Below are 22,401 nucleotides of genomic sequence, written 5' to 3' on the forward strand. Positions count from 1 at the left end.
TTTGTCACAGAGAATCCCAGGGGATTATAGATGGTTTCGCCATAGTACAGCCCCAGGGTCAAATACACAACTTCCCCAGTATCAAAAGCAGAAATCTAGGCACCATTTCCCCTGGGAATCCCCCCCCCCTCCACAACACACATTAATTAATTCATTCAATACTATTTATTGAGCACTTACTCTGTCCACAGCACTGTAGTAGGAGCTTGGGAGAGTACAATACAACAATAAACAGAATGACAGTGAAACCCCAGTAAATGAGGTTGCTTTTCTCATGCGATCATGTTACTTTGAATGAACACAATAAAGGCCTAGATAAATCAATCAATCGACAACACTTACTGAGAATTTACTACATGTAGAGCACTGTACTAAACGTTTGGGAGAGTACAATTGGAAAAGCAGCATGGCCTAATGGATAGAGCACGCGACTGGGGGTCAGAAGATCATGGGTTCCACTTGTGGCTCGCCACTTGTCTGCTGTGTGACCTTGTGACTTGCCCAACTGAGGCACAGCATTGCCTTGTCTGTAAAATGGGGATTGAGACTGGAAGTCCTGCCTGGGACATGAATGGTTTCCAATCTGATTAGCTTGTATCCACCCTAGTGCTTAGTACAATGCCTGGCACCCAGTAGGCACTTAACAAATATAATAATTATTACAATACAATAGAATTAACAGACACATTCCCAGCCCTTAATGAGCTCACAATCTAGAGGGGGAGACAGACATTAATATGACTAAATAAGTAATTGATAATGTATAATTTAAAGATATGCACATATGTCCTTCTCCCCCTCTAGAATGTGAGCTCCTTGTGGGTAGAGAATGTGTCCGTTGTATTGTTGAGTTGTACTTTCATAAGCGCTTAGTAGAGTGCCCTACATACAGTAAGTGCTCAATAAATATGATTGATTGAATGAAGTGCTGCGGGGTCAGGGGTGGAGTGAATAACAAATGCTCACAGGTCACAGATCCAAAGGCATAATAATAATAATAATAATAATGATAATAATGACATTTATTAAGCACTTACTATGTGCAAAGCACTGTTCTCAGCACTGGGGAGGCTACAGAGTGATCAGGTTGCCCACAGAAGGCTCACAGTCAATCCCCATTTTACAGATGATGTAACTGAGGCACAGAGAAGTTAAGTGACTTGCCCAGAGTCACACAGCTGACAATTGGTGGGGCCAGAATTTGAACCCATGACCACTGACTCCAAAGCCCATGCTCTTTCCACTGAGCTATGCTGCTTCTCATAGAAGCAGCTTCTATGCTTCTGCATAGATGACATATATGGGAAAACAAGCTGGGGAAAAGAGGGCTCAGTTGGGGAAGGCCTCGTTGAAAAGATGTGACCTTATTAATGCTTTGAAAGAGGGACTGAGTGGTGTTCTGGCATTTATGGTATATGGCTCATATTTTCAAAACCCCATCCATATTCTTGTACCCCTTGCCTTGGCCTTTTTCTGAATGACTCATGTTCAGATGACCAACCACAAGAGTTAATCCACGGGCCTAATCACAATGGCCAAGTCTAAGCTGGTCTGTGGCAATTTCTGGATGTCCAATGTCCTTCTCCCAGGCATAGCCGTGTTTACACAGTGCGGTAGGAGTCTATGACCTAGTGACCATAGGAGAAGTTGATAGCAACAGTTCACACAAATGAAAGTGCCATTTACATCTGATAGGAAAGAGCTGGCTATTCTTAGCCTTGCATCCTGCCTAGTTTGCAAAAGAGAAGGACCCAGAAAGCCCAAAGAGGGAATGGGATATCATTTAAGGATGAGGAGTGGTAAGGGGAAACCCCATGTGTTTATTATTCTTTCCCAAACTTGGTTCATTTAATCCATGGCTTTATTTTGAGGTTCAGATACCTTGGCTCCCAAATAACTGTTCTATTTTTATTTAGCATTTGTCCAGCACTTTCTAACTTCAGAGTACTTCAAAATGATTTATTGGTCACTCTTCGCTGCAGCCCTGTAGCCCAGATGTTCTTAGCTCTCTGTTTTTAGAGGAGGAAACAAAGCTACACAAACCTTCCGAGTTGAACACAGCTAGATATGGAATTTGTATGGGTTTTGTGACTTCCAAATCAGAAATACGTAGGGAAGAGGAGGCCATGGTTTTTTAGATCTCAAAAATTAATTTGTTGTGCTAAGTGCGGGGCAGTCTACAATTAGAGATATGGTAAACCAGGTATAAGAAGACTTTACCTCTAATTGGGATTGTAGTGTAGAAATAGATACTGTCTTATGTTTCCATTTTCAAAGCTCTCCTAACACTCTCCCTTCTCCAGAAAGCCTTCCTTCATTAACTCTCAAATTCCACAGACTTAACAATCATCCTTAGAAGTTCATTCATTTATTCATTCACTTGTATTTATTGAGAGTTTACTGTGTGCAGAGCGCTGTACTAAGTGCTTGGGGGAGTACAATACGACAATAAACAGATACATTCCCCTCCCACAACAAGTTTACAGTTTAAAAGTGATGTATTTACCCTCACCTTTGGTGTTTATGTGTATAGGGACCATTTCTAACAATTTTGTGCTTATACCCACCCATCTTTAGAATATATGTATGCGTGCAGTGTATATAAATGCAGGTGTCTATTCTATGTAACAATCTCTGTATGCTTTTTGTGTAGTCACTTAATTCATTCAATCATATTTATTGAGCACTTACTGTGTGCAGAGCATTGTACTAAATGCTTGGAAAGTACAACATGGCAATAAAAAGCGACAATCTTTTTCCAAAACAGGCTCACAGTCTAGAGGGGGGGAGACGGACATCGATACAAGTAAATGGACATCAATATAAATAAATAGAAATAGAATAGAATGTACATATATATATGTTTTTTGAGGTGGGGGAGAGCAAAGGGAGTCGAGGTGACATGGAAAGGAGGGAGAGCTTAGTCTGAGAAGGCCTCTTGGAGGAGGTGTGCCTTCAGTAGAGCTTAGAAGGGGGGAAGAGTGATTGTTAGGCGGATTTGAGGAGAAAGGACGTTCCAAACCAGAGGTAGGATGTGGGCCAGGGGTCGGCGGCGAGACAGTCACTTTTTAGTTTTGTGGCCCATAGTCCTAGTATTTCCAATTTTAATCTTGGTCTTCCTCCTGCCCCCACTGTTTAGAAGTAATATGTGATTACTCCCAACTAAATGGCAACCTTCTTGAGAGCCAGGACCATGCATTCTCCATTCAGTAGTGGCACAATAAATACTGTCAAATGATCATCCTTTAGTGTAGGAGTAGAGAAGATTCTGACTTCAATCATTTCAGTGCAACTTCCTCCCAGCAGTTTGGGAGAATGGGTTGGAAAAAGATAAATTACTCTGGTCTGTTTATGCTTTAGTATCTACATTCAAAGATGGTGTCACCTTAGTGAATTACTTCAGTTATGCAATGAGGATCAATGCCCCTCCTTCTGACATAAAGAATCTAGAATTCTGAGGACCATTGTTTATGACTCAAATGTATCAGAACATTAGGGATGGGGATAAGCAAGGTCAGAGTTCCAATTCCCCATTTCCTGGTTTATCATCCACCATCTAGGTTCCTCTTTCCCTTATTTTTTTCATGAGCTACCTGAAAGATCAAAATCTCGACAACAACCCTGAGAATATCACTGGCTGAACCTCTGGAGGTGAGTGGATAGTAATAGGGGAATTTTGAAGAGAAAAGAGCTTATTTACAGCCAGAATGCAGGATTGGCTTGGGAACCTCCCTAAATCCAGAGGATGTATACTGATTTATAAAGTGAACGAGGAAATCTTTCATGGGGATCCAGCCTGTCATTTTGACACAGTCCCCAACTCTCTTGTGTCTTCAATTCTAACCCATGAGTAGGGTTTATTGTGAGAAAATGGAGAAAAAATGATGGCATTTATTAAGCACTTACTACATGCAAAGCACTGTTCTAAGCACTGGGGAGGTTACAAGGTGATCAGGTTGTCCCACTGGGGGCTCACAGTCTTAATCCCCATTTTATTCATTCATTCATTCATTCAATTTTATTTACTGAGCACTTACTGTGTGCAGAGCACTGTACTAAGCGCTTGGGAAGTACAAGTTGGCAACATATAGTGACAGTCCCCACCCAACAGCGGGCTCACAGTCTAGAAGGGGAGACCTACAACAAAACAAAACATGTTAACAAAATAAAATAAATAGAATAGTAAATATGTGCAAGAATATTTTACAGATGAGGGAACTGAGGCCCAGAGAAGTTAAGTGACTTTCCCAAAGTCACACAGCTGACAAGTGGCAGAGCCAGGAGGGAAACACTGGGAACTCTGAATTTTCACTCCAGGAGCTGATCCAGAGTTTACCTTTGATTTTCCTAACCATGGTTTTCTGAGATGTGAATCTCCGAGGTAAACTTCCAAAAGCTACAGTTAGGACTCGCTCCTGACTCTGAGTGCTACATGACTAAGCCCTTGTTTTCTCTCCATCTGCATCACCCTTTATTCACCCCTCCTTCAGCCCCACAGCAATTATGGACATATCCTAAATTGTACTTTCCAAGTGCTTAGTACAGTGCTTTGCACACAGTAAGCGCTCAATAAATACGATTGACTGAATGAATATCCATTATTTATTTATATTAATGTCTGCCTTCCCCTCTGGACTGTAAACTCTTTGTGGACAGGAAATATGTCTACCAACTCTGTTATATTACACTCTCTGCTGTGCTTAGAATAGTGCTTGGCACACAGTAATAATAATAATAATAATAATGTTGGTATTTGTTAAGCGCTTACTGGGGAAGCAGCGTGGCTCCGTGGAAAGAGCCCAGGCTTTGGAGTCAGAGGTCATGGGTTCAAATCCCAGCTCCGCCGCTTATCAGCTGTGTGACTTTGGGCAAGTCACTTCACTTCTCTGTGCCTCAGTTACCTCAACTGTAAAATGGGGATTGATTGTGAGCCCCACATGGGACAACCTGATCACCTTGTATCCTCCCCAGCGCTTAGAACAGTGCTTGGCACATAGTAAGCGCTTAACAAATACCAAAAATTAAAATCAATTAATTAATTATGTGCCAAGCACTGTTCTAAGCGCAAGGGTAAATACAAGGTAATCAGGTTGTCCCACGTGGGACTCACAGCATTAATCCCCATTATACAGATGAAGGAACTGAGGCACAGAGAAGTTAAGTGGCTTGCCCAAAGTCACACAGCTGACATTTGAGGGAGCCGGATTAGAACCCATGACCTCTGAGTCCCAAGCCTGGGCTCTTACCACTAAGCCATGCTGCTTCTCTGTAAACACTCAATAAATAGGACTGATTGATCTTATAATACACAACTCCTAAATATAGCCCCTGTCACACAAGGACCTCAGAAATCAGAGGGTGCATTCTATGGAAAAAAGCAGACACCTGGGAATCAGAGGAACTGGGTCCTAATCCTCGCTTCACCACACGCATGCTGTGTGACCTTGAGCAAGTCTCTTAACTCCTCTGTGACTCAGTTCCCTCATCTACAAAATGGGGATTCAATACCTGTTCTCTTTCCTACTTAAACTGTAAGCTCTATGTGGGACCTGATTATCTTGTATGAACCTCAGCGCTTAGTACAGTGCCTGGAGTAGATTATGCACTTAATAATACCATTGTATTATTATTATTATTATTATTATTATTATCATTACACCTGGCAGATAGAGCCATTCATTCAGACTTAGCCCCCCATTCCTCTCCCCCTCCCACTCCCCCACCCTACCTCCTTCCCCTCCCCACAGCACCTGCATATGTTTGTACAGATTTATTACTCTATTTATTTTACTTGTACATATTTACTATTCTATTTATTTTATTTCATTAATACGTTTCATTTTGTCATCTTTCTCCCCCTTCTAGACTGTGAGCCCGCTGTTGGGTACAGACCGTCTCTATATGTTGCCAACTTGTACTTCCCAAGTGCTTAGTACAGTGCTCTGCACACCGTAAGTGCTCAATAAATGCGATTGAATGAATGAATGAATTCAATCATATTTGTTGAGCTCTTACTGTGTACAGAGCACTATACTAAATGCTTGGGAGAGTAAAATATAACAATAAATGGACACATTCCCTGCCCTCACAGTGAGCTTACAGGGGATGAAGCCCAAAGCTAGGAGGAAGCAAACTTTCACCATATTCCCACCCTTAGGACTAGTAGGTCTGTTGACCGTGGCTTGAATCTTAAAATGGGCCCCAAAATTGCACCAGTCTCCTAGGGTTCCCTTTGACCAAAGACGCCCCATGGCCATCTAGACCACAAATAAAGGAGCCTCTGGGAGAAACCCAGGTCAGATCATCTGAAATCCATTTATTTCTATTAATGTCTGTCTTCCCCTCTAGACTGCAAGCTCGCTGTGGGCAGGGAATGTATCTGCTTATTGATTAGAGCTAGAGATAACTTTTCCCTGATGCTAGACTCTCTGGTACTTTATCCAAGAAAGCTTCATTAAAGTTCATGCCTTCACGACATCATCCACATCCTCAAATGGAGACTCCATCATCAAGTGCCAATAAAGTTCTTATCTAGTCTCAGTTTTCCCTTTTACAAAAGGGTTACAAATCTAATAACTATAACAAAGATCAGTAAGGGCTAAACAGGACTAATTAGGCTCCTTGATAAAAGGTGCTGGATAAACACAAATCATCATGATTTAAGTGTGAATAAAAGATTGGTCTCAGACCTCTGGGGCCATTAACACTCTTGGTTCTTAGAACAGTGCTCCAGTGCTTAGAACAGTGCTCCAGTGCTTAGAACAGTGCTTTGCACATAGTAAGTGCTTAATAAATGCCATTATTATTATTATTATTAATGGATTAGGGGATAGTGGACCATATTTATCGATTTTCCCCCTATCAATTAGAGATACCAATTTTATTAATTCCTTTATTCCTCTGCCTGAAAGGGATTCTTAATACACTTTTCTCTCTACTGAAGGCTTTTTTGTTAGAAAATTAAGGATTCTTGCTTGAGTTCATTTTTTTTTTAATCCTACAAAATGCCAATAGGGAAAACATGAAATAATAAGGATGATATTTCTTAAGGGCTTACTCTATGCCAGACACTGCATCCTGACTTGGGGCACAAAATGCAAACGGCAGACATAGTTCCTATCCTGTACAGAACACACAAATCTAAGAGCGAGAGATTGAGAGAAAACAGGCATTTTACTCCCATTTTAAAGATGAAGATATTGAGGCAGAGAAGTTAAGAATCTTAATCAAGGTCACACACTGCAGACCAATAGCAGATATGAGACAGGGAGTCAGGTCTCCTGCCTTTCAGCCCTGTGCTTTCAATTCCTCACTCTCAGCTTCAAGGCTGTCCATCACCTTGCCCCCTCCTACCTCACCTCCCTTCTCTCCTTCTCCAGCCCAGCCCGCACACTCCGCTCCTCTGCCACCGCTAACCTCCTCACTGTGCCTCATTCTTGCCTGTCCCGCCATCAACCCCTGGGCCACGTCCTTCCCCTGGCCTGAATGCCCTCCCTCTGCCCATCCGCCAAGCTAGCTCTCTTCCTCCCTTCAATGCCCTACTGAGAACTCACCTCCTCCAGAAGGCCTTCCCACACTGAGCCCCCTTTTTCCTCTCCTCCTCCCCATCCCCCTGCCCTACCTCCTTCCCCTCCCCACAGCAGTTGTGTATATTTCTACAGATTTATTACTCTATTTATTTTACTTGTACATATTTACTCTTCTATTTATTCTGTTAATGATGTGCATATAGCTATAATTCAATTTGTTCTGATGATTTTGACACCTGTCTACATGTTTTGTTTTGTTGTCTGTCTCCCCCTTCTAGACCGGGGGCCCATTGTTGGGTAGGGACCATCTCTATATGTTGCCGACTTGTACTTCCCAAGTGCTTAGCATAGTGCTCTGCACACAGTAAGCACTCAATAAATATGATTGAATGAATGAATGAATGAATGAAAGTGTTTACTATGTGCCAGTCACTGTTCTCAGCACTGGGGAAGATACAATTAATCAGGTCGGTCACATTCCCTGTCACACATTGGACTGACTCTCTTAAATCCCATTTTTTACAGATGAGGTAACCGAGGCACAGAGAAGTTAGGTGACTTGCCCAAGGTCACACAGCAGGCCTGTGGCAGAGCCAGAATTTGAATTCATGACCTTCTAACTTCCAGGCCTGTGCTGTATCCGCTACCACCATGCTGCTTCAAGACTGTGAGCCCGTTGTTGGGTAGGGACCATCTCTATATGTTGCCAAGTTGTAATAATAACAAGAATAATAATGGCATTTGTTAAGCGCTTAGTATGTGCAAAGCACTGTTCTATGCACTGGGGAGACTACAAGGTGATCAGGTTGTCCCACGGGGGGCTCACAATCTTAATCCCCATTTTACAGATGAGGTAACAGAGGCCTCGAGAAGTGAAGTGACTTGCCCAAAGTCACACAGCTGACAATTGGCGGAACCAGGATTTGAACCCATGACCTCTGACTCCAAAGCCCAGGCTCTTTCCACTGAGCCATGCTGTACTTCCCAAGAGCTTAGTACAATGCTCTGCACACAGTAAGTGCTCAATAAATACGATTGAATGAATGCATGCTTCACTAACTTCCCCTTGGAAATGAAGTATAGCAATGAAGGGAAGCACAGTAGATAGAGCATGAGCCCGGAAGTCAGAAAGACCTGTGTTCTAATCCCAGCTCTGACACTTGTCTGCTGTGTGACCCTGGGCAAGTCACTTCACTTCTCGGGGCCTCTGTTACCTCATCTGTAAAGACGGGAATTAAGACTGTAATCCTCATGTGGAACGTGGACTATCATTCATTCAATCGGATTTATTGAGCACTTTCTGTGTGCAGAGCACTGTACTAAGTACAATACAAAAATGAACAGTGATTTTTCCTACCCACTGCGAGCTTACAGTTTAGAGGTGGGGAGACAGACATCAATACAAATAAAGTTACAGATGTGTACCTACGGGCTGTGGGGCTCAGGGCAGTGGGGAGAGCAAAGGGAGCAAGTCAGGGCAAAACAGAAGGGAGTGGGAGGTGGGGAAATGAGGGGCTTAGTCTGGGAAGGTCTCGTGGATGAGATAATAATAATAATAATAATGATTCATTCATTCATTCAATCGTATTTATTGAGTGCTTACTGTGTGCAGAGCACTGTACTAAGCACTTGGGAAGTACAAGTTGGCAACATCTAGAGATGGCCACTACCCAACAACGGGCTCACAGTCTAGAATGGGGAGAAAGACAACAAAACAAAACATCTGGACAGGTGTCAAGTCGTCAGAACAAATAGAATTAAAGCTCGATGCACATCATTAACAAAATAGAATAGTAAATATGTACAAGTAAAACCAAATCTCACCCTATTTACTCAAAGGCGATTCTTATAAACTCAAAAAAAAATTAAGACAGTATATTCCCATCATCGTTATTTGGACTCTGTTTTGCTAAGTGCTTACTATGTGTGAAGCACTGTTCTAAGTCCTGGGGGGGATACAAGGTGATCAGGTTATCCCCTGTGGGGCTCACAGTCTTAATCCCCATTTTGCAGATGAGGTAATTGAGGCTCAGCAAAGTTAAGTGACTTGCCCAAGGTCACACAGCAGACATGTGGCAGTGTCAGGATTGGAACCCATTACCTCCGACTCCCAAGCCTGGGCTCTTGCCGCTGAGCCACGCTGCTTCTCAAGATGTGCCTTCAGTAGGCTTTGAAGTAGGGGGAGAGTAACTGACAGATTGAATATGTGGATTCAATGACAGAGAAGAGTCAAGGATAACACCAAGGTTATGGGTTTGTGAGATAGGAAGGATAGTGGTGCCGTCTACAGTGATGGGAAAGTCAGGGGGAGGACAGGGCTTGGGTGGGAAGATAAGGAGCTCTGTTTTGGACATGTTAAGTTTGAGGTGATGGAAGGACATCCAAGTAGAGATGTCTTGAAGGCAGGAGGAGATGAGAGACTGGCAAGAGGGAGAGAGATCAGGGCTGGAGATGTAGATTTGGGTATCATCTGCCTATAGGTGGTAGTTGAAGCCGTGGGAATGAATGAGTTCTCCAAGGGCGTGGGTGTAGATGGAGAATAGAACGGGACCCAGAACTGAACCTTGAGGAACTCCCACAGTTAGGGCATGGGAGACAGAGGAAGAGCCTGTAAACGAGACTGATGGAGAGTGAAATGAGCAGCCGCAAAGATGAGGAGAACCAGGAGAGGACAGTCAGTGAAGTCAAGGTTGGATAACGTTTCCAGGAGAAGGGGGTGGTCCACAGTGTCGAAGGCAGCTGCGAGATTGGTGTGGATTAGAATGGAGTAGAGGCGGTTGGATTTGTCAAGAAGGAGATCATTGGCGACCTTTGAGAGGGTGGTTTCTGTGGAGCGAAGGGGACAGAATCCAGATTGGAGGGAGTCTGGGAGAGAATTGGAGGAGAGGAATCAGGGACAGTGTGCAGCTCGCTCAAGGAGTTTGGTGAGGAATGGTAGGAGGTAATCAGTAACCAAACTGATCAGTTTACATCTACTCCAGCATTTAGTACAGTGCCTGGCACTTAGTAAGCACTTAACAAATGCCATTATTATTATTATTATTATTATTATTATTATTATTATTATTATTATTATTATATCTACCCCAGCATGTAGTATAGTGTTTGGCCCATAGTAGCTGCTTAATAAATAGATTATTATCATTATTATCTATCTGTAAGGAAGTTGTTTTCTTCATTCAGAGCCACTTTTGTATATAATAATAATACTATTATTATTCTCACTAACATTATTATTCTTACATAACTGTCTCTAAGAGAGGTTGTTTTCTTCATTTCTTGGGCCTAACGAGGCAAGTCAGGTCCTGGGACAAGAGATTGCTCTTTTCCTTTCCTGTCCTTCTCTCTCATTCTCTCTCTCTCTGTCAGAGCAGGGCATAAAATTGGTGACCTCCCACCATGAATAAAACTGCAGGTTTTCCAACAATAAAACATTTTTTTTATGACAACAGATCTTCCTCTATCCATTAAATTATTAAACTACCATGAAAGCTGATGTTGTCATAACATCAATACGGTCTATAGGCCACATGCCAAGTCTCTCACATATACCTTGAAAGAGAAGCAGTGTGGCCCAGTGGAAAGAGCCTGGGCTTGGGAGTCAGAGGTCATGGGTTCTAATCCAAGCTCTGTCGCTTGTCAGATGTGTGACTTTGGGCAAGTCACTTATCTTCTCTGTGCCTCAGTTACCTCATCTGTAAAATGGGGATTAAAACTGTGAGCCCCACGTGGGACAACCTGATCACCTTGTATTCCCCCAGTGCTTAGAACAGTGCTTTGCACATAATAAGCATTTAACAAATACCATCATTATTTTTATTATTATTATTGTGCTGACTGTCAAATAAGTGGATGATTCAAGTGTTGCATCCAGTAACAGTGGTTTCACAGTCTGCACAAATGAAACATTCTGATGTTTTCAAGATCTATAGACAATAAAACCCTCCTGGCTCTTATTTAAAGCTTGCAAGTTGGAGCCAAACAGTATGCTAATGATCTCCAAGGACTCAGGATTCCTGTTGCCTAGTGACAAAGTTGCCCAGCCTGGAGAAGAACAGAATAGCCTGCAACATTAACAGGTAAGTTTTGGTTTTTCTTTTCTTTATTTTTGTTTATTTTTCATCTTTCCCAAACAATGAATCCTTGAAAGTTCAAAAATGAGGAGCCTGTGAAAACTGAATCTATTCCGGTTTCTCCTGCCCGGTGTGTTTTGTTTACAAACCCCAGACTATAACTAATTCATTATTCTGGGGAGAGAGCCATGAAGGAAGACTGCATTGTAACAAGCTAAGCGTGGAAGCTAACTCCATTGACAAAGCTGTTTGCGAATGTTTTCGCAAACTGCTTGATATAAAGTCTACTCAGCCTGCTGCTGTTAAGATCTTGCCCTGTACTCTACAAAAGATGTCTGAGACCCAAGGGAAATTTTTAGATGAAGCCTTATTTTGGATCTAAGGGAAGATTGAGTTAACCCGTATCTGTGTGGATCTAAACTGTGCTCAAATGGTTCCAGGGCTATCCAGGTAACAGTGGAAACATAATTGAAACTTTCAAAAAAATATTTTAGGAGGTAATTCTGACAACGACGATGATGATTACGGTATTTGTTAAGCGCTTACGATGTGCCAAGCACTGTTTTAAGCGCTGGGGTATATACAAGGTAATCAGGTTGTCCCACGTAGGGCTCGCAGTCTTAATCCTCATTTTATAGATGAGGTAACTGAGGTAATTGAGACACTGAGAAGTTCTGTGGCTTGCCCAAGGTCACACAGCAGACAAGTGATGGAACTGCGATTAGAACTCATGTCCTCTGACTCCCAGTGCTGTGCTCTTTCCACTAAGCCATGCTGCTTCTCCATGGAGGATGATTGCCATCTCCTCCTCTCCATTTTGATGGCAGTGTTCCAGTTAATGTTCCGTTCAGGTAGTTTAACCAAGAACCTGTTTGCTTAGTGCTTGCCAACCGCAGGAAGAGCTTTTCTTCTGAATTAGTCACTTCTAAGTAGCAGACTTGAGAACAAAGAGCTAACACGGCCCTGGACCTCAAAAACAAAGGAAAGAAGGAAACAGATGGGGAAAAGGAAACGCAATCCTCCTTGGACTTTCCCCCAAACAGAGCAGTTTCAAACAGATGACAGTGTACTAATTCTTTAAGCTCTACAGTTTAGTATAACTAGTTAATTGGTCAATGGACTGTACTGAGCGCTTACAGTATGCAGTGCACTGTGCTAGGCACTTGGGAGAGTACAATATAACAGAGATGGGAAACACGTTCCAACGTGGAGCTTACATTTTATAAGAATGTAAACAACAGGCATCATTGGGTTGGTCTTGAAGCAGCATGGAGTAATGGATAGAGCATGGCCCTGGGAGTCACGAGGTCATGGGTTCTAATCCTGCTCCGTCACTTATCTGCTGTGTGATCTTGGGCAAGTGACTTCACTTCTCTGTGCCTCAGTTACCTCATCTGTAAAATGGGGATTGAGACTGTGAGCCCCACGTGGGACAGGGACTGTGTCCAACCGATTTCCTTGTATCTACCCCAGCTCTTGGAACAGTGCCTGACACACAGTGAGTGCTTAACAAATACTACAATAATAATACTATAATAATAATTACCTTTAATATTATATTATAATACTATTATTATTATAACTACTATATATACTATATAATTACTATAATAATTACTATTATTATCAAGGAATTTGTATTTTGGCATTATGACTTGGAAAACCAGCTATTACGCTAATCGGGGAGAGATACATACTAAAGAAAAAGCCAGTGAAAGATCATTAGGGTCCATGGTACTGTCATTGTCAGGAGATCGATCTTCAGATGATCAATCAGTTAATCCATCATATGTGTTTACTGTGTGCAGAGCACGTCACTAAGCCTTGGGGAGTACTAAATAACAGATTGGTAGACACTTTCCCAGCCCTCATTGACACAACAATATGAATTAATTAATTCATTCATTCAATCATATTTATTGAGCACTTACTGTGTGCAGAGCACTGTGCTAAGCACTTGGGAAGTACAAGTTGGCAACATATAGAGACGGTCCCTACCCAACAGTGGGCTCACATATAACAATAATAATGGTAATTAGTATTTATTAAGGAAATCTGTGTGGCAAATCTCTGTGCTTAGCATGTTGGTAAATGTAGAAAATCAGGTCAACATCATCATCGTCATCATAATAGCGCTATTCATTAAGCGCTTACTATGTGCAAAGCACAGCAATTATCTTAGTCTGAGATCTTTGAGGGACAGGGTCCATGTCTAATTACCCCTTGTGTACTCTTGTGTACTCTTTCCCAGCACTTAGTACACTGGTCTGCACACTATAAGACTGTGAGGCCATCTTTAAGGTAGGGACTGTCTCTGTTGCTGGATTGTACTTTCCAAGCACTTAGTACAGTGCTCTGCACACAGCAGGCACTCAATAAATATGATTGAATGAATAATAAGCACTTAATAATTATAGGGAGTGCAGGCATCACCATTTCATAGGTGAAGAAACTGAAGCACAGAGAGGTTAATTGAATTGCCAAAGATTATACAGCAGGTGAATGGCAGAGCTGGGAAGAGAACTCAAACCTCCTCACCCTGAGTCCCGTGCTCTTTACATCTAACCAAAATCCTTCATCATATACAATTATTGGTACCTATTGAGCATTTGTCAGAGTTTCACAGCACCTTTCCTTCCACAGGGAAATCCAGATGGCCTGCTAGTCAGTTTGCGGTGATCTGCTGAAGTCCCTATTGACTGGTAGATGGCCTCTTTACATTTGTCTATAGCGTGTGGCTTTATTTTTTTTTTCTCAGAAAAGAGGTACTGTAGTTTCATAAAGAGCTGGATAGGTCAGTTTTGTCATGTGTCCTGCACAGAGAAAACTTCTATGGAAGATTGATAACTCTGATGAATGAACACTAAACCCACTAAATTGTAAACTCCTGGGGGATATCAATCACTTCACTTCTCTGGGCCTCAGTTAACTCATCCGTAAAATGGGGATAAAGACTGTGAGACCCACATGGGACAACCTAATGACCTTGTATCCACCCCAGTGTTTAGAACAGTGCTTGGCACTTGGTAAGCACATAACAAATACCATCATTTCTATTATTATGTGGAGATAACACTGTTTTAGATGCTTAGGAGAGCACAACAGGATTAGCAGACATAGTCCCTGTCTGTAGTATACAACTCTGCTCACAGTAGGTGTTCAGTAAATGCTGATGATGATGACGATGAAGAACCAACTAGCTGCCAGAAATATGCTCCCTATTCATATCCTGTCTCTACCTTTATGGGACCCTATAAAACAAGTTTCTAAACCTTTTATTTTGGGGGTTCGAAGATTAGGAGTGATTGTTTTGGCTTGTATTTTCTTTTTGGTTCCTTCCTTTATAATATGAAGCATATGGTGAGTTATAATGGCAATTAAGTGATTACTGCATAGGAATATGAAGATTTGATACTTCTATCATTTTGAAGCCAAGTTGCATGGGAGTGGTGTTGGGTTATGGTCTAAACTAGACCACAGTAATAGTAATAATAATGATGGCATTTATTAAGTGCTTACTATGTGCAAAGCACTGTTCTAAGCACTGGGGAGGTAAAAAGGTGATCAGGTTGTCCCACAAGGGCTCACAGTCTTAATCCCCATTTTACAGATGAGGTAACAGGCACAGAGAAGTTAAGTGACTTGCCCAAAATCACACAGCTGACATGTGGCGGAGCCGGGATTTGAACCCATGACCACTGACTCTGAAGCCCAGGCTCTTTCCACTGAGCCATGTTATGGTCTTGGGTTTGCCCCTGCTATTCCTTCATTCATTCATTCAATTGTATTTATTGAGCACTTACTGTACGCAGAGCACTGTACTAAGCGCTTTGAAAAGTACAATTCGGCAACCAGATAGACACAATCCCTACCCAACAATGGGTTCACACTCTAGAAGTGGGAGACAGACAACAAAATAAAACAAAGCAAGTGGACAGGCAGCAATAGCATCAATGTAAATAAATAGAATTATAGATATACAAACATCATTAATAAAATAAATAGCATAATGAATATGTATATATATACACAAGTGCTGTGAGGAGTTTTTGCTTCCTATTGCTTAGATCAGAAATATGGAAAGGTCCAGCTAGGTATACACATTGCTGATGATTCTACATCCCCTCAAAGGAATGAACTATGCCTACATATCATAGTTATCATAATTACCACTGCGCTCATTCAAAATTCTGTTCTTTGGTTAGGTATTATAGCCAGATACCTATTTAGTGTAAAATATTGCAAGGAGGCCTGGCTGAAGGGTTTTTTTTTTTTTTTGACTGGATATTTCCATTCATTATTTATACCATCTCCCCAAATCTGTCCATATGCAACTAAACCACTGAGATTACATGGACAGAAAAAGTAACACCGACAGACAGCAGTGGAGAAGAAACAGACTCCAGAAGAATGAAATATCAATGCTGGGTACAAGGAGATGTAAATGCAGTAGAAACAAAACACCCGTAATCTACAGGGGGGAGAAACAAAACCCTCAATTCTGTTTGCTTTACCCCACTTGCGGGCTGGCTTTACTAGGGGCAAATGAATAATGATAGTAGTAATGATAACGATAATAATTATGATATTTGTTAAACACTTACTGTGTGTCAAGGACTGTTTTAAGCAGTGAGTTAGCTACAAGTTAATCAGGCCAGACATAGTCTCTGCACCACATGGGGTTCACAGTCCAAGTAGAAGCGAGAACAGGGATTAAATCTTCATTTTACAGTTGAGAAACTGAGTCCCAGAGAAGTTAAATGATTTGCCCACAGTAATATAGCAGGCAACTGACCCAGCTGGGATTAGAATCCAGGTCCTCTGACTCCCAAGTTCATGCTTTTTCCACTAAGACTATGCTCTTTCTAGTTGGGGGAGAAACAACAGTAAGGCATGAATTGAACAAACTAGGGTTTTGCACCAAGGTTGGGGAAGGCAACAAACCTGAGAGGGTCAATCAGGAAGACAGATGATGATGATGGTGGTATTCGTTAAGCACTTACTATGTTCCAGGCATGGTACTAAATGCTGGGGTGGATACAAGCAAATCGGGTTTCACACAGTCCCTGTCCCAAATAGGGCTCGCAATCTTAATCCCCCTTTTACAGATTAGACAAATGAGACACAGAGAAATTCAGTGACTTGTCCAAGATAATGATAATAATAATCATCAGAGAAGCAGCATGGCTCAGTGGAAAGAGCACGGGCTTTGGAGTCAGAGTCATGGGTTTGAATCCTGGCTCTGCCACTTACCAGCTGTGTGACTTTGGGCAAGTCACTTTACTTCTCTGTGCCTCAGTTTCCTCATCTGTTCAATGGGGATGAGGACTGTGAGCCCCCCATGGGACAACCTGATCACCTTGTAACCTCCCTGGCACTTAGAACAGTGCTTTGCACATAGTAAGCACTTAATAAATGCCATTATTATTATTATTATTAATAATATTATTATTATTATTATTATCATGGTATTTGTTAAGCACTTATTATCTGCCAGGCACTATACTAAGCACTGGAGTGGATACAAGCAAATCAGGTTGGACAAAGTCTCCCTGTATTCATTCAATCATATTTATTGAGCCTTTACTGTGTGCAGAACACTGTACTAAGTGCTTAGCACTGTACTAAAGGCTTAGCACTGTATGAAGTGCTTAGTGCATAGGGATCACAGTCTCAATCTCCATTTAACAAATGAGGTAACTGGGACACAGAGAAGTCAAGAGACTTGCCAAAGGCCACCTGGCAGAAAAATGGAGGAGCTGGGATTAGAATCCATGAGCCTCTGACTCTCAGGCCTGTGTTTTATCCATTAGGCCATACTGCTTCTCAAAATCCCTATAGGCACTAATAATAATACCAGTAATAATGTCATGGATGGACATAGTGAAATAATTCTGCAGGAATCAGGACATGTGCAATGAGCAACTACAGAAGTTCTAGGTTCTGTGGATCCCTGCTTCCTCCTAAAAATTGCTGGATTTCACGGCTCCTATCATCACTGTTTTGGGCCTGAGGAGGAATCAGTCTGATTCCTCCCATCCACCCTCTGTCTGATTGTGGGTGGAGAGTGTGGAATTCCTAATGCTGAAGAACCAGAATCCTGAGCTCTAACTTCAGGCCCTAAAACTCAGTGAACTATGGTGCTCCATTAACATTTCAATTTATAAACTCAATCCTAAAATATTTTGAGGATTGAGGATACAGATATATATGTCCACTATATCATCATCATCATCAGTCGTATTTATTGAGCACTTACTGTGTGCAGAGCACTGTACTAAGCACTTGGGAAGTACAAATTGGCAACATATAGAGATAGTCCCTGCCCAACAGTGGGCTCACAGTCTAAAAGGGGGAGACAGAGAACAAAACCAAACATACTAACAAAATAAAATAAATAGAATAGATATGTACAAGTAAAATAAATAAATAGAGTAATAAATATGTACAAACATATATACATATATACAGGTGCTGTGGGGAAGGGAAGGAGGTAAGATGGGGGGGATGGAGAAGGGGACGAGGGGGAGAGGAGGGAAGGGGCTCAGTGTGGGAAGGCCTCCTGGAGGAGGTGAGCTCTCAGTAGGGCCTTGAAGGGAGGAAGAGAGCTAGCTTGGCGGATGGGCAGAGGGAGGGCATTCCAGGCCCGGGGGATGACGTGGGTCAGGGGGCGATGGCGGGACAGGCGAGAACGAGGTACGGTGAGGAGATTAGCGGCGGAAGAGCGGAGGGTGCGGGCTGGGCTGGAAAAGGACAGAAGGGAGGTGAGGTAGGAGGGGGCGAGGTGATGGACAGCCTTGAAGCCCAGGGTGAGGAGTTTCTGCCTGATGTGCAGATTGATTGGTAGCCACTGGAGGTTTTTGAGGAGGGGAGTAATATGCCCAGAGCGTTTCTGGACAAAGATAATCCGGGCAGCAGCATGAAGTATGGATTGAAGTGGAGAGAGACACGAGGATGGGAGATCAGAGAGAAGGCTGATGCAGTAGTCAGCCGGGATAGGATGAGAGCTTGAATGAGCAGGGAAGCGGTTTGGATGGAGAGGAAAGGGCGGATCTTGGAAATGTTGCGGAGCTGAGACCGGCATGTTTTGGTGATGGCTTGGTTGTGAGGGGTGAATGAGAGAGCGGAGTCGAGGATGACACCAAGGTTGTGGGCTTGTGAGACGGGAAGGATGGTAGTGCCGTCAACAGAGATGGGAAAGTCAGGGAGAGGGAAAGGTTTGGGAGGGAAGACAAGCAGTTCAGTCTTCGACATGTTGAGCTTTAGGTGGCGGGCAGACATCCAGATGGAGATGTCCTGAAGGCAGGAGGAGATGCGAGCCTGGAGAAAGGGGGAGAGAGCAGGGGCAGAGATGTAGATCTGGGTGTCATCTGCGTAGAGATGATAGTTGAAGCCGTGGGAGCGAATGAGGTCACCAAGGGAGTGCGTGTAGATCGAGAACAGAAGGGGACCAAGCACTGAACCTTGGGGAACCCCCACAGTAAGAGGATGGGAGGGGGAGGAGGAGCCTGCAAAAGAGAATGAGAATGAACGACCGGAGAGATAAGAGGAGAACCAGGAGAGGACGGAGTCTGTGAAGCCAAGGTCAGATAGCGTGTTGAGGAGAAGGGGGTGGTCCACAGTGTCGAAATATATAGTGGACATATATATATATCTGTATCCTCAATCCTCAAAATATATATATATATATATATATATATATATATATATATATATATATATATATATATATATGCTGTATCCATGCTCACTGTGGACAGAGAATGTGTTTACCAGTTGTGTTGCATTGCACTCTCCCAAGTGCTTAGTATGGTGCTCTGAACAGTTAACACTCAATAGATACCATTTATTGATTAATATATTTCCTCAATCTTCAGATTTATCTTGGCCCAGTCAATATTAAGAAGGTATCTGGCATATACTCCGCAGAACCTGAAAAGTCTTGTTCTCTGAGCATAGGCCTGGGTGTTGGGTGACCTAGGTTTTAATTTTAACTCAGCCACCTGCCTGCTGTGTGATGTTGGGCAAGTTACTTAACTTCCTCATTCATAAAGGGGATTAAATCCCTGTTCTTCTTTGCCCTTGGATTGTGAGCCCCATAGGGGACATGGACAGTGAGTTAACTTTGGGCAGGGAATTTGTCTGTTTGTCATTTGGTAGTCTCCCAAGCGCTTAGTACAATGCTCTGAACACAGTAAGCACTCAATAAATACAACAGAAGCAATGAATGAATGATTGACAGTTTCTTTCCTGAATGCACTCTGCCTCACATAGTTCTTAGTACAATGTTTGGCATATAAGTAAGCACTTAACAAATACCACAGTATTTAATTATTATTATTAATGTGACCATTTATAACACCAACACTGATGAAATTATACAAACAGCTCAAAATGATAGATTAAACAAGCTGGAATGCCAACTAGGCAACTAATGTAGACAACCCCAGAACCTACCTGATTAATGAAGAGAAGCAACTTTCAACCTATGGAGTCTGGTAGACTGGGTTTTCCAATGTAGGAGAAAGTGAGAAGATAGGTAGACTCATAGGGGATGGTTACTATCAAATCTGCCATCATTTGTTAGGAGGTGATGTTAATCTTGTGGGCTGGGAAAGATCTACCAAATCAGTCATATTGCACTCAATCAGTCATCAATCAATCATATCTATTGAGCACTCACTCTGTGCAGAGCACTGTACTAAGCACTTGGGAGAGTACAACACAACAATATAACAGACACTCAACAAATATGATTGATGGATTGATATAACCCTGTTTAACTGGTTCAATTCTAGATTTTTGTTGGCTGCCTGAAGCAATTTCAGCATTGGAATTGTCCTTTTTAAAATGATAAGCTTACCTTGCATAATAATAATAATAATAATAATAATGGCATTTATTAAGCGCTTACTATGTGCAAAGCACTGTTCTAAGTGCTGGGGCGGTTACAAGGTGATCAGGTTGTCCTACACGGGGCTCACAGTCTTAATCCCCATTTTCCAAATGAGGTAATTGAGGCACAGAGAAGTTAAGTGACTTGCCCAAAGTCACACAGCTGACATGTGGTGGAGCCGGGATTTGAACCCATGACCTCTGATTCAAAAACCCGTGCTCTTTCCACTGAGCCACGCTGCTTCTCATGGAAATATGCCAGCTCTTTATGCTCAATTTAAATATGAAACCTTCATAATCTTGGAATATTAAGGCACCATAGATTGTTCCTCTTACTCCTTTCCCCATTCTCTTTCCCTGCCAATCCACTCACTGATCTCAGAGCTGGCAGGGAATATGGAAAATACATAAGCAAACTACTGAATCTTGATGTCCCAATGTTTTATCAGGTATTTCTCACTCCTGGAAACTTGAGAGCGAACTTGAAAACACACCAATGTGCTAAGTTCTTTTTAATTTTTGCTTTTGTTTTTCTGAGATTAAAATTGGCCCTCTACCCAATGAACCCCATAACTGGATATAGAAATTACAATATATAGACACCATTAGATATTATGATTTCTTTGGGAAAAAAAATTTACCATGGTTACTAACACATTTCACTCCAGGTTTGTATATTCGCTGTATACAGCTGTTCCTAAGGACAGGTCTACACAAAACAAAGTAAACTATAGAGATGACAGTTCCAGGTTGAGTTTGAGTTGTGTAACCAGTCAGACCAAACACTTCAAGCCCAAATTCCTCACCTAACTACTAACTGCTAACTCTACTTTGTGTTGCACTGTCATAAAACTTTGTTATTTTTATGATCCCAAGCAACTAGATTTCAAAAAGTTGAAGTGTTGATATTAAGACGATGAACAGGAAAGAGAGCTAAGGAAACAAAAAGGAATCTGTATAGAAGTGAAATCTCCATTGATGAAATTTACCTGGTATTTTTCAAGTGACCCTTATAATAATAATAATGATAATGGTATCTGTTAAGCACTTGCTGTGTGCCATACACTGTACTAAACACTGGGGTGGATACAAGCAAATTGAGCTGGACACAGTCCCTGTCCCACAGGGGGCTTACAGTCTTAATCCCCATTTTATTCATTCATTCATTCAATCAATCATATTTATTGAGTGCTTACTGTGTGCAGAGCGCTGTACTAAGTGCTTGGGAGAGTACAATACAAGAAACAGACATATCCCTTGCCCACAACGAGGTTACAGTCTAGAGGGGGAGACAGATATCAGTATAAATAAATATATTACGGACATGTATATAAGTGCTGTGGGGCTGGGGCAGGAGATGAATAAAGGGAGCTAGTCGGGGTTACGCAGAAGGGAGTCGGAGAAGAGGAAAATGGGAGCTTAGTTTGGGGAAGAACTTTTGGAGGAAATGTGCCCTCAATAAGGCTTGGAAGAGGGGAGAGTCATTGTCTGTCAGATTTGAGGAGGGAGGATGTTGCAGGACAGAGGGAGGATGTGGGTGAGGGGTCGGCGGCGAGACAGAGGAGACCGAAGTATAGTGAGAAGGTTAGCATTAGAGGAACAGAATTTGCAGGCTGGGTTGTAGAAGGAGAGTAGTGAGGTGAAGTAGGAGCCGGCAAGGTGATTGAGTGCTTTAAAGTCAATGGTGATGAGTTTTTGTTTGATACGGAGGTGGTTGGGCAACCACTGGAGTTTTTTGAGAAGTGAGCAAACATGTCCTGAACTCCTCTGTAGAAAAATGATCTGGGCTGCAGAGTGATGTATGGCCTGGAGTGGGGAGAGACAGGAGGCAGGGAGATCAGCAAGGAGGCTGATACAGTAATCAAGGCGAGATAGGATACATGATTGTATTAATGTGGTAGCAG

The 22,401-nt window shown here is 42.3% G+C and overlaps 2 protein-coding genes across 3 annotated transcripts in view; one reads left to right on the forward strand and one right to left on the reverse strand.

Annotated features, from left to right (window-relative positions):
* The window catches only part of WDFY4 (WDFY family member 4), a 442,717-nt gene that overhangs the window by 104,145 nt on the left and 316,171 nt on the right, over positions 1-22,401 (reverse strand). The window lies entirely within an intron of this gene.
* LRRC18 (leucine rich repeat containing 18) overlaps positions 3,567-22,401 on the forward strand; it is a 47,250-nt gene continuing 28,415 nt past the window's right edge. Inside the window, exons 1-3 of one of the 2 annotated variants that reach the window (XM_038744301.1) lie at positions 3,567-3,651; positions 11,493-11,608; positions 14,246-14,304. The gene's annotated coding sequence lies outside the window, so the exon portion shown is untranslated. The remainder of the gene's footprint in view (positions 3,652-11,492; positions 11,609-14,245; positions 14,305-22,401) is intronic. The other variant, XM_038744300.1, reaches the window with a different exon arrangement.

The sequence above is a fragment of the Tachyglossus aculeatus genome, chromosome 3 (assembly GCF_015852505.1).
Source record: "Tachyglossus aculeatus isolate mTacAcu1 chromosome 3, mTacAcu1.pri, whole genome shotgun sequence".
Classification (NCBI taxonomy): Eukaryota; Metazoa; Chordata; class Mammalia; order Monotremata; family Tachyglossidae; genus Tachyglossus; species Tachyglossus aculeatus.